At 34.7% G+C, this 12,570-nt stretch overlaps 1 non-coding gene and 1 pseudogene across 1 annotated transcript; one reads left to right on the top strand and one right to left on the bottom strand.

The window, feature by feature from the left end:
- Positions 1-246: 246 nt before the first annotated feature.
- On the bottom strand, positions 247-372 carry LOC117284874. Its single transcript, XR_004515944.1, has one exon. It is a non-coding gene; the product is annotated as a U6atac minor spliceosomal RNA (small nuclear RNA).
- Positions 373-9,668: 9,296 nt separating this feature from the next.
- LOC104851334 lies at positions 9,669-10,471 on the top strand (annotated as a pseudogene).
- The last annotated feature ends 2,099 nt before the right edge of the window (positions 10,472-12,570 follow it).

Raw genomic sequence — 12,570 nt, 5'->3', positions numbered from 1 at the left:
CCAACACCATGAGAAAACAATCAGACAAATCCAAGATAGGCCAATCAACTGACCCATTCTCCTTAAAAGTCAATGTCATTAGAAAAACAAAGTCAAGAGAGTTATTCTAAATTAACAGTGAATAAAATTAACTATAATGCACAAGTTAAGGTTAAATCCTTTTTTTTTTTTTGGTACCGGGGATCAAACTGGGTCCTTGCACTTGCAAAGCAAGCAGCAGAACCACTGAGCTAAATCCCCATCCCTAAAAAACAGTGCTTAGATGCCATGAAGTAGGTGGCAATGCCTTAATCATATGTGTGTTGTCAGGCCCAAGGGCCTCTTCCATCCTTGTCAAGGGGAGTGCTAACCTTCTCTCCTTTCATACAACACTTAAATCCTAATTTTTCAAAAGTCAGCTATAAAATAATTTGGAGGGGGAAATTAGGAAAGTTTTAATACACATAAAATGTTAACTGAAATTATTTTTAAATTTCCTGAACAGTAGTATGTAGTGATGATATGTTAATAACATAATGTCCTTATATTTAGAGGATACATGCTTAAGCATTTAGGGATATAGTGCTTTAATGTTAGTATCTTAATTTCAAAGGATTTAAAAAATAGCAACATGGATGGGTAGGAGGACAAATGGATGGTTAGTTAGATAAATGACAGATAAAAAGAAAAGAAATTCTCCAAAATAAAAAGGAAAAGTAATTGAGCGTAGGTGGTGGCTAAATAGGCACTCATTATTTCTTTTGTCCAAATTTTACATATGTTAGAAACATTTTATTATTACAAAGTAAGAAGACATCTAAGAAACATGAATTATTTTACTTATGAGATTTTATTCACAAAACTTTATGCAATAACAATGGAAATTTAAATTTAAGCAACATCAATGCTAAGTACCGCTCTCATTTCAAAATAATTAGTCCTATGAATTCCAAGCACTTCTTAGCTTCTCTAATTAACTCTCTCAATTATCTCTTTATTACCTTCTATCATATTTTTATTCCATAAAATAACTTCCTCTTTATTTAATCTTGCCTATCATAAAACCCTTTCATTCAATATTATTTTCCTCTCCCTATATCAAATACTTTTAGCCACATTATCAAACTCCCCCCCCTAAAAAGCATTTATCACCTTAGAATCTATATTCTATACATGCTTTCGATTTGAAATAATTAAAAATTTGTCTCTCTTATCTGTCTATAAAATATCACAAAGTCCGCTCATTCAGGCCATAGGACAGTCACACAACAGACATTTCATAATTTCAAATTTATACTTTCAGGCATTGAGCCAGACAAATTTGGAGAAATTCTTATTTAGATGAGTATCCCTACGGTATGGCAGTGTACCTAGTATACAGTTGCTCAAAAAATTGAGTAGTGGTTGAATGAACAAATATTTTAAAGACTTCTTTTATCCTATCTTCTCTAAGTCATTCAAATATTGATTTGGTATCTCTATTTAGAGCTGTCAAAAGTGTTTCAAAGCCAGAATTTCAAACAAGCCTCAACTCTTCCAATCAACATAGTGTTCTTCCACAGTCTATCTTAGTAGATGACCTGCTCCAGTTCATTTTCCAGTAGCCAAAAATCAAAACTTAATATTAAAAGGATGCAGGGAAAAAAGAATCCTTATTCATTGTTGGTAGGAATGTAAATTAGCCATGAGGGAAACCAGTGTAGAAGTTCCTGAAAAAGCTAAAAGTTAAATTACTATAAAAGTTAAATGGGCTGGAGATTTAGCTCAGTGGTGCCGCCACCTGCCTCAGAAGAACAAGGTCCTGAGTTCAATCCCCCATACCAAAAAAAGGAAGCTAGGATTGCGGTCAGTGACCATGAAAAAGAGAGATCTCTTATAAACAGAAAGGGACCGCAAGAAATCAATCCAACAACTCTTAGATAATGCAAAGAAGAATAATATAAGAATGATAGGAATCCATAAAGTAGCAGGAGAAAGTTCAAATTACATTTGAAAAACTGTTCATAGATATATGACAGAAAACTTCTCAAACAGAGGGGAAGAATTTGATATATAGATAAGTGAGGCATATAGGACTCCAAGTAGCCATGATCAAAAAAATCTACACTTAGACATATAATGAGATCCTGAAAACCCAACAGAAGAACAAAATACTGCAAGCAGTTAGAGAAAAGAAACAAATCACATGCAAAGGAAAAGCCCATCAGAATCACAGCAGACTTTTCAACACAAACCCTCAAGTCAAGGAGAGCCTGGAGTGAAGTATTCAAGTCCTAAAAGAAAACAACATTCAACTGAGATTGAAATATGCTGAAAAACTCTCCTTCAAAATTGATAGAGAAATAAGATACTTCCACAACAAAGAACACCTGAGAAATTTCATGAACACAAGACTGGCACTCCAACCACTTCTAAACAATTTCTTGAAAAAAGAAAATGAAGACTACAACTCCATAAGGGCCAACAGAGCAAATATAACAGACAAGGCAAGAAATTAAAGGGAGAGAGGGAAAAATAAAAGAACCAACAACAGGAAAATAACATGACAAGGAAAGTCAATACATAACAGTTATAACCATCAATGTTAATGGCCTCAATTCACCAGTCAAAAGAAACAGGCTGAAAGAATGGATTAAAAAGCAAAATCCAACCATATGCTGTATACATACAAGAAACCCACTTAATCTACAAAGAAATTCATAGACTGAGAGTAAAAGGATGGAAAATAGTTTTTCATTTGACAGAAACCCGGAAAAAAGTGGGGGTAGCTATCTTATTTGCAGACAGAATAGATTTCAAATGAAAACTAACTGAAAGACAAAGAAGGCTACTACATCCTTAGAAAGGGAACAATATAAGAGAAAGCAACGACAATCATAAATGTATATAAGCACCAAATACTAATGCCCCCAATGATACAAAATAAATATTAATGCATATGAAAAATGAAATAAGCACTAATACAATTTTAGTGGGGGGCCTCAATACTCCACTGACACAAAAAAGCATCAACAACAAAATAACAGAACTGAACCAAGTCTTAGAACAAAAGGACTTAGTAGATGTCTATAAAGTGTTCCACCCCACAAAATCAAAATATACATTCTTTTCAGCTGCACACAGGTCATTATCCAAAATAGACCACATGCTAGCTCATAGAACATGCTTAAGTAAATGCAAAGAAACTGAAGTTATCCCCAGTATATTATCAGACCATAGTGCAATTAATCTGGAGATCAATAGCCTAAGAAACCGCAAGAACTTCACAAACACGTGCAAATTAAATAACACCCCACTGAACAATCATTGGGTCACAGAATAAATTAAAGGAGAAATTAGACAGTTTCTGCAATTAAATGATAATGCCAATAAAACATACAGGAATCTACGTTACACAATGAAAGCAGGTCTACATGGAAAATTCATATCATTGAATGCCCACACTAGGAATACAGAATGGGCTCAAATAAAAAACCTAATACTTAACCATAAGCTCCCAGAAAATGAAGAGAGAGACAAACTGAAAGCTCATACAAGGAAGGAAATTTTGAAGATCAGAACAGAAATTAATGCGATGAAGACTAAGAGAATGATACCAAAAATCAATGCATCAAGAGCTGGTTTTTCAAAAGAATAAATAAAATCAATAAACCCTTAGCAAAGCTTATCAAAAAAAGGAAAGAAAAGGCTCAGATTCATGCAATTAGGAATAAAAAGGTGAAGTCACAATAGATCTACCAGATATCCAGGGGATCATCCACACCTCATTCGAAGACCTGTACTCTAATAAAATGGAAAATATGGAAGAAATGGACAGATTCCTAGAAACATATGAACTTTCAAAGTTGAACTAACAAAAAATAAAAAGTCTAAACATCCCAATTACATTCAGTGAAATTAAAAGTGTAATTAAAACATTACAAACAAAGAAAAGCTCAGGTCCTGATGGCTTCACTGCTGAATTCTAGACAGAAAACTATTGCCACTACTTTTTAAACTTGTCAATGAAATTGAAAGGGAAGCAATACTTCCAAATTAATTCCCAGAAGCAAGTATTACTTTAATTCCAAAACCAGGGAAAGACCCAACCAAAAAACAGAACTATAGGCCAATCTCCTTAATGAACATAAATGCAAAAATCCTCAATAAGATGCTGGCAAACAGAATACAGAAGATCATCAAGAAGATCATACACCCTGACCAAGTTGGATTTAAGGTCAGAGACAGAAGGATGGTTCAACATACATAAATCAATAAATGTAATACTCTATATTAATAGAATTCAGATCAAAATCATATGGTCATCTCAATAGATTTTGATGTTTTAGAATGCCTGCCTATTCTAGATTATTTTTCTATTAATACCTAAAGAAAATCTGTATTAATAGAACTGAAAGCAATTAAATATTTTTAAAAATAGATTCTAAAACCAGGCCCAAAATCAGAATTATTAAATGTCACTAATATTTTTTTTAATAATCAGCCATATGTGGATAACATGCAAGGAAATTTAAGCAGGACCTCAAAAACAGATTTGCACACATGTTCAAAGTGGCATTATTAATAACAGCCAAGAGGTAGAAACAAACCAAATGTTTGTCACAGATGAATGGATAGAGGAAATAAGGTGTGATCTAAAACTCCAATGTGTTTTCAGAAAGATTGCTGGCTCCTGTGGTCTTCCACCAGTGCACAAATCGACTCCTACCTACTCCCGCCAGCTGATTTCCACTGACACTTGGAGGCATGTGCCCAACACCCATCAGTGTGCATCATGCCCTCCAACTCCTGCCACAACTAAGGCAAAAAGGGGACTGTGTAGACACACAGGCATTATGGCATAATGGTCACATGGAAATTGCATGGACATTCTCATGTTGAAGTGTTCAATCTGGGTTTTTGCTGAATTTTTTTTAACTTTGTTTTCTGTTTTTCCTTTACTTTAGTTATTTTCTCTCCCTCTTCTTGTGTCCCCTTTCTGTTTCTTCATGTCTAGCTTCCATAGCAACACTATTTTTTTATTTTTCACTTGTTTCTCATACTCTTTAAATTCTCCTTTTCAAGTTTTTTCCTATATTCTGTACTTTTTTAGTCAACCCTGTCTTCTCTTGTATTAATATGCTTTCCTCTCTATTCTGTTCTTTCTGCTCTTCCTTCTTGCTGAACCCCTTGTCTTCCTTTGCCTCTTCTCCACTTTATACGTGCACAAATAAATCAACAGTTTCCAACAACCTCCTAACTTTCCTCAATTCCAAATTACACCACCCTCTTCCTACCTCATGGTTTTTACCCCACAAATATCTTCTTAAATCCCTGTACACTAACCCTTCATTCAAACGAAAAGAAGATCTCCAATAGAATCTGACCTTCTATTGTTTTTACTGATTATTTTTTCTTCTATCTCTCCTCCTATGGAGTCATACTCCTCTTTCACATATCCCACCATCTCTTTACTTCATTTGCCTTTTTACACTGAAGGCTATCTCCTAATAACAATAGAGTATGTGCTGTAAAGTGTATTGATAAAGGATGAAACTCTAATCCAATACAAAAAATGGGCATCTGAAATGAATAGACACCTATCAGATGAAGAAGTACTAACAGAAAATAAATACATGAAAAAAATGTTCAACCTCATTGGTCATTCAAGAATTGCAAATTAAAACAAAACTGAGATTCTATCTTACTCCAGAAGAATGGCTATGATCAAGAAATTAACCAACAACAAATGCCAGCAAGGCTTTGCGAAAAAGGGACCCTTCTCCACTGTTGGTGGGACTGTAAATTGGTACAAACACTATGGAAATCAGTATGGAGATTAGTCAAAAAACTAAAACTAGAAGGGCTGTTTGATCCAGCTATTCCCCTTCTTCGTATCTTCCTAGAAGAGTTTACAGCATCATGCCACAGTGATATATGTACTTCCATGTTTACAGCAGCACAATTGTAAGAGCTAAATCTTAGAAACAGCCCACAGGCCCATCAATGGATGAATGGATAAAGATGTGGTTTTTATATACGATGGAGTACTAATCTAACATAAAAAATGATAAATCTATTTCTAGGTAAATGGATACACTTTAAGTCCATACTTTTAAGTGAAATGAATTGGACACACGTGTTTAAATATCTCATCACTTCTCTTGTGTGAGAAACTGAAAGGGTAAATAAGGACCAACATGTATAACAGATACTGGGAAGTAGGAAGAAAATGTCAAACGGGAAAGGGAACAAGAGTGGAAGGGGAGAGGAAGGAAGAGAAAAAGAACAGAAGAAAAATGAAAACAAAACTTCTAGAAATAAAAGAAGTGTTGAAGAGAGAGGATGGGAATGGGGAAAAAAGAAACAAGATATATTATATACAGGTTCAAATTCTCTATGATGAATGTAAACATTATGTAGATCAAAAGTTTACCAATAAAATGCTAAAAAAGAAAGAAAGACATGATCTGCCAAGGATTTATTCACTGCAGTTTACTGAAGTGATTAAAAATAATGGCTTTATGATCACAATTGGATGCCAACTAGTACAACCACTATGGAAATCAGTATAGTGATTCCTCAAAACCATAAAACTAGAAATTCCACTTGACTCTATTTCCTTTCTAGATCTCTTCCTGAAATTTTAAAGGCATATTATAGAGATACATGCATACCAATGTTTATAGCAACACAAAACATAATAGCTAAGTATTGAAAGCTGCCAAATGTCCATCAACAGATGAATGGATAAAGAAAATGTGGTTTACATATTGTAAAGTACTATGCTGTCACAAAGAATGATACATTTGTGTCATTGGTAGGAAACGTGTGCACCTGGAAACCATACTATTAAGTGAAATAAATCAGGCTCACAAGCTTAAATATTATATTGTTTCTCTTATATTCCTGAAGTAAAAATAAAGAGCAAATAATAAGATAAAATGAGTAGAGAGATTATTCTCACAAGGAAAGAGGATCAAGAGGTGGAGGAAGGGAAAGGGAAGAAAGGGATAAGGGATGAATAAAAGAAAGTGGGATATTTTACGTACATGTACCAGCTCCACACAAGGCATATACACATTACAGACTGCACACACATGCAACGAAAGATAGGGAAGCAAATGATGAGTGGAGCAGAGAGGGAGGGAAAGGAAAGGGGATGAAAAAGGATGTGGTATGCACGTGTACCAACCTCGCATACGAATGTCAACGTTATGTACTATAAACATGTGGAACACTAATAAACTAAAACAATTTAAACTGCTAATTTGAACCCTAGCTTTGCTGAATTCTAATACTATGACCTTTAAAATATGACATGAACATTCTGTGCCCATGATACTACATATAAAATGAAGATACGTAAGAAAGCAGACTTGGGAGGCAGACTGCCTACATTTGGGTTTCAACTTTGCCATTTTCAGTTTATTTCACTGAAATTTACTTAACCTCTCTCAGTCTCCTAAGCTATAAAATGTAGATAACAACAAGTTATTTTCTTGGTAAGAATGAAATGAGATATTGTAGTAATAGCACACTACATAGTGTATCAAAAACAATTTTCGCTAAATACTTATTAAGCACGCAATATATGCCCAGGTGCTATGGAAAAGCAGTGAATTATATTATCTCATACAGCTGAACATGGAATTACTATGTTTTTAATGAAAATATAATACTTTCCTAACGACCTCAATGTCACTTCTTTGTTTTCTGGGCCTCTTAATTTAGATACACAAAACTTTTTTTCTAGATTTTATGTTCTGGCAAACTTCTGTTCCCCATTTCCCTGTTTAAACCTCAAATGTGAAAAAACAACGTAAAAATATTCTAGTTCCAATTAATAGGATTTGATCCATTGGCAAGACATTCAGCACCTACATAGGTGAGTACCATATTTTATTTTTGTTTTTGTTTTTTGATACAGGGTCTCACTATGTAGTTAAGCCTGGAATTCACAACGTAGCCCAGGCTGGTTCTGAACTCACAGTGATCCTCCTGCCTCAACCTACCAAGTGCTGGGATTATAGGCATGTGCCACCACGCCTGCCCGGCTAAGTACCATATTTTAAAATTTGATATGAGGTTTTCAGATATAAACAAGTGCTTGATCTCTGCAACTCACTGAATACTTCATAAGTACTAGTGTCATTTTTAAAAACAAAAAAAATCCTTAAAAACTAATTGTACAGCAAGAATTCACACTTCTATTAATGGCAATTATACCATTCACAATTTAGGTGAAGAGCATTGATAACTACATTATTCAAAGTAGAATCCGTTAAGAAGGTCTCTGTAGAGCTTCTATGTAATATCAGACACCACTTCCATCCTCTTAAAGTAATAACTATTTGATTCAGTCATCAACTGAGTCCTGATTCTGGTAACACAACCACACCGAAGGTCCCTACTCAATCTACCTCAACATATTTCTTTTAATGAGTATGAAATGTAATTATCTCTTCTATAAAAGCAAAACTCAGCATAAGGAGGAAAAATAGTAGTAGGTATTTTTAAATGTCATTTCAAAAATATATTTTTGCCAATATGGATGCCTGGTGTATTATTATGAAATACAAAAATATCCTACTGAAGCTTTCTTTTTTCCTAGTATGTGCTTTTGCTGCAGAAGCAGCAGCAGTGCCATCTTCTGGAATAGATCGAATGAGAAATAATTGCGATGCTTTTAAAAATCAGTGTTTTGAGGTAAAATATGTTATCTACATACATGCAGCAAAATTAAAAGCTTGCAAGTAAATTTCAGTTGTTAATCATTATAGAACAAACTACCATAGAACCATTCCTGACATCAACCAATAACTGAATAAGGGCAGAAAAGCTGTCTTCCAGTAATAAGATTGTGTGGGTAGCTCATTCCATTATGAAAATTTTTAACATATGAAAAAAATGTGCAAATGATATATAGTTAGAGAAAAAATATATTTCACAAATTAACGAAAAATGTATCACAGTATCCTTTACTATGGCAAAATAGAAGAGAAGGATATAAATATAAATACAATATTCCTTTTGCCTGCCACTGAAGATAGGTATAATATAAAATGAAATAAAGAAGCTCACAAAAGAAAATTACTGCAGCAGATCATGCACAGAAAGAGTCAATAAATGATAGAGCAGACTTTTATTAGGGGTAAGTTAATTCAGGTCACCAGTTTCATGGAGCACTAAAACCACTTCCAGGAAGTTAAAGTTATGAAGAAAGAAATTATCGTTTCAGAGAGTTCCTGGTACACATGCCTAAAAGGAGCACTTGGATTTGGGGGATGGAAAAAGTTCCTCCTGGAGTGGGGCAGAGGCTATGAGGCACCCCCAGGGCATGGTCAGTCAATATGGAAGGAAGAAATCTAAGAAGCCCATCCAACATCCTTAATCCTGGGTGTACACTTACCTCCTCCCAGTTATTCAAACACTAATTTGGGCACTGCTGTGCAGGAATTTTGCAGTGAGTTGACTTTAATATACAGAAAACATCGGGAGTGTGAGGGGAGCGGGCAAGGAGGAGAGGCTGCCAAGGCTGCAGGCTTGTTCCTTGTTCTTCAGACCACACCTGGACCTTGCTCCAAAGCAGTGCTCTGTGTAGTACAGGCTCAGATTTCTATATTTCCAGAAAGAAAAAAAAATCGACACCTTGCATCCTTCAAGTTCATTTAGGAGTCTGAAATTAGGGACTCATTTCAAACTTGGACATGGCTAACTGAGGAGCAACAAAACCTAATAGGTCAAATACTGGAAATAAAATATGCCAGTTCAAACTAGTATTTCTGGGAGAGTCTGCTGTTGACAAATCAAGCCTAGTACTTCATTTTGTGAAAGGCCAATTTCACGAATATCAAGAGACTACCATTGGGGCTGCTTTTCTAACCCTGACTGTGTGTCTTGATGACACAACAGTAAAGTTTGAAATATGGGATACAGCTGGTCAAGAGCCATACCATAGCCTAGCAAAGTACTACAGAGGAGCACAAGCAGCCACAGTTGTATATAATATCACAAATGAGGAATCCTTTGTAAGAGCAAAAAACTGGGTTAAAGAACTATCTTGATGACAACAGTAAAGTTTGAAATATGGGATACAGCTGGTCAAGAGCCATACCATAGCCTAGCAAAGTACTACAGAGGAGCACAAGCAGCCACAGTTGTATATAATATCACAAATGAGGAATCCTTTGTAAGAGCAAAAAACTGGGTTAAAGAACTTCAGAGGCAAGCAAGTCCTAACATTGTAATAGCTTTATCAGGAAACAAAGCTGATCTAGCAAATAAAAGAACTGTAGATTTCCAAAAAGCACAGTCCTATGCAGAAAAGAACTGTTTATTATCCATAGAAACATCAGCTAAAACATCAGCGAATGTAAATGAAATATTCAAGGCATTATCTAAAACGTTGCCAAAGAATGAGCCACAGAATCCAGAAGCAAATTCTGCTAGAGGAAGAGTAGACCTCACTGAACCTACACAACCAACCCAAAGTCAGCGTTGCAGTAACTAACCTCTAGATTGAACCAGCTAGAATATTCTGCTTCTTAAATGTTAATAGTGGAATTGGAGTGTTTAACCAGCCCAATATGACTCCCCAAAACAAGAGGCTTATGATAGAGTCAAGTTTCTAATGCAGAATTATTTTAAGTGTTTTGGACTTAATTTTTAAGAACATGCCTGTGTCTCTCTGACTAATATTTTAGCAATAGAAAGGGAAAATGAGATCTGTGTGCACTGATTTCACTGGAAAGTTGGAGTGAATCATTTCCCATCATTAGAGATAAAGACAAACGACTATATGGACCCACAGTAAGCCATCCAGTTTCTCCAAACTAGGACAGTAATCATCTGTGAAAAAAATAGAAATTGTTAACTTGAGCTTTCTGAAAAACAGTTTTAGAAAGATTATATAAAGATATTTATGCTAAGCTACAGTATTCAGGTAAACTTTCTTTGTTATCTAAGGTGTATATTCCACATTTTAATAAGCTAACCACAAGGAAACAATCCTACATCTCCAGGAAAAAAAGGAACATTAGTAGTATCTAAATTAGAACCAGTCCTTTTATTTTTCTAAATGGGATAGAGTCAAATGTGAACTCCATCTTGTTTATGACTATGAAAACTAATAAATGTTTTTTAATGAATGGTATTCCCTTCATGTGAACTCTTCAACAGAAATGAAGGAAACCAGGTGTCTGATTTTTTTTAATCACTGCTGACCATTACATAGGTCTTGTTTGCAGGCAGAGAAGAGGCTTTTATTCCCTTTGGATGTAATAAACTCAGTGCATTAACAATTATGTACATTCAAACTTGATTGTTTTAAATTTTATCTTCAGCTGTACTATGAATAGGGTACTGCACTGTAGCCTCTATGTATGTTTATTATTTTTCTGTAATTTTTAAATTGCTTAAAAGTATACAAAATGTACAGTTACTAAAACCGCTTAATTCTTTCTCTTACCCTTTGAAAAAAAGAGGCTTCAGTTCCTACATGGCTAGAACCATAATAAGCAATGTATCTGTACTGTGTAACATAGATATTGCAATGTTAGTAACAATCTTGCAGGCTCGTCTTTCAGTCAAAGTCCGCTTTACTTAAATAAGTTCCATATATTGCTCTAATTTTTAGGTATTTCAATTATATGAAATATACCATGTGTCAGATGATTTAATCTATTTAAGTGTTGAACTCCTAGTAGACCTCTTGTACATTTTACAGTAATTCAGAATTAGCAAGGAAAACAGTTCATTGGCATTTCATTTTATATTGAGGTACATAGGTATATATGAAAAAACCATTGGGGTGAACCATACTTAAACACATGAGCCCTTTAAAAGAGGGTTTTCTTTGCTGGTTATACAAAAAGAAATCAGAGACCTCAAGCATCTTTTGGCTTAAGGATGAAAAGGATCTCATGGCAAGGAAGAGGTTGTGAAATTGCCCTTGCTGACAGCCAGTAAGGGTTATGGGTATTGCCACTGCAAGGAATTGAATTCCACCTACAACATAATATATATTCGGAGGCATATTTCCCCTTAGAGTCTCCAAATAGGAATTCTGCCTGGGTGGCACCTTAACTACAGCCCATGACACTCTGAGCAAAGAATCTCACCCATTCATACTGAACTCCTAACACATAAAATTTTGAACTACTAAATGGGTGTTGCTTTCAACCACTAAGCTTGTGGTATTCTGTTACATAGTAATAGAAAATTAATGGTCTGATAAGAATTTATAGGATGAAAATTGCTAAGGAAGGTATTTCCTGAAATTGTCTAAATTTGGGTTGGCTAAGGTTATACAATATATCCTTTCTTCTTTCCATGATTAGTTTTGCTATTAAATACTTTGAGAAATATTAGAAGATTAATACTTTGTCAGGTATCAAATTATCAACTTTTCATTGGGTCTATATTATTTTCTCACACTCAAGTTTCTTTATGTTTGATAGTAGTCAGGGAGAAAAATAACAAATTGAACTGACATTACATGAACATGGTTAAATCATTCAGATTCCCAACTACCACAAAGGCTGTTAGCTAAATCAGTTCTGCCCCCGCAAAAAGCAAAAACAAACAAACAAACAACTTGTGTTCCTAGAA

The sequence above is a fragment of the Fukomys damarensis genome, unplaced genomic scaffold (genome assembly GCF_012274545.1).
Source record: "Fukomys damarensis isolate Sample0158 unplaced genomic scaffold, DMR_v1.0_HiC HiC_scaffold_39, whole genome shotgun sequence".
Classification (NCBI taxonomy): domain Eukaryota; kingdom Metazoa; phylum Chordata; class Mammalia; order Rodentia; family Bathyergidae; genus Fukomys; species Fukomys damarensis.
Note: the sequence above shows the minus strand (reverse complement) of the source record. Positions and strands in the feature narration are given on the sequence as shown.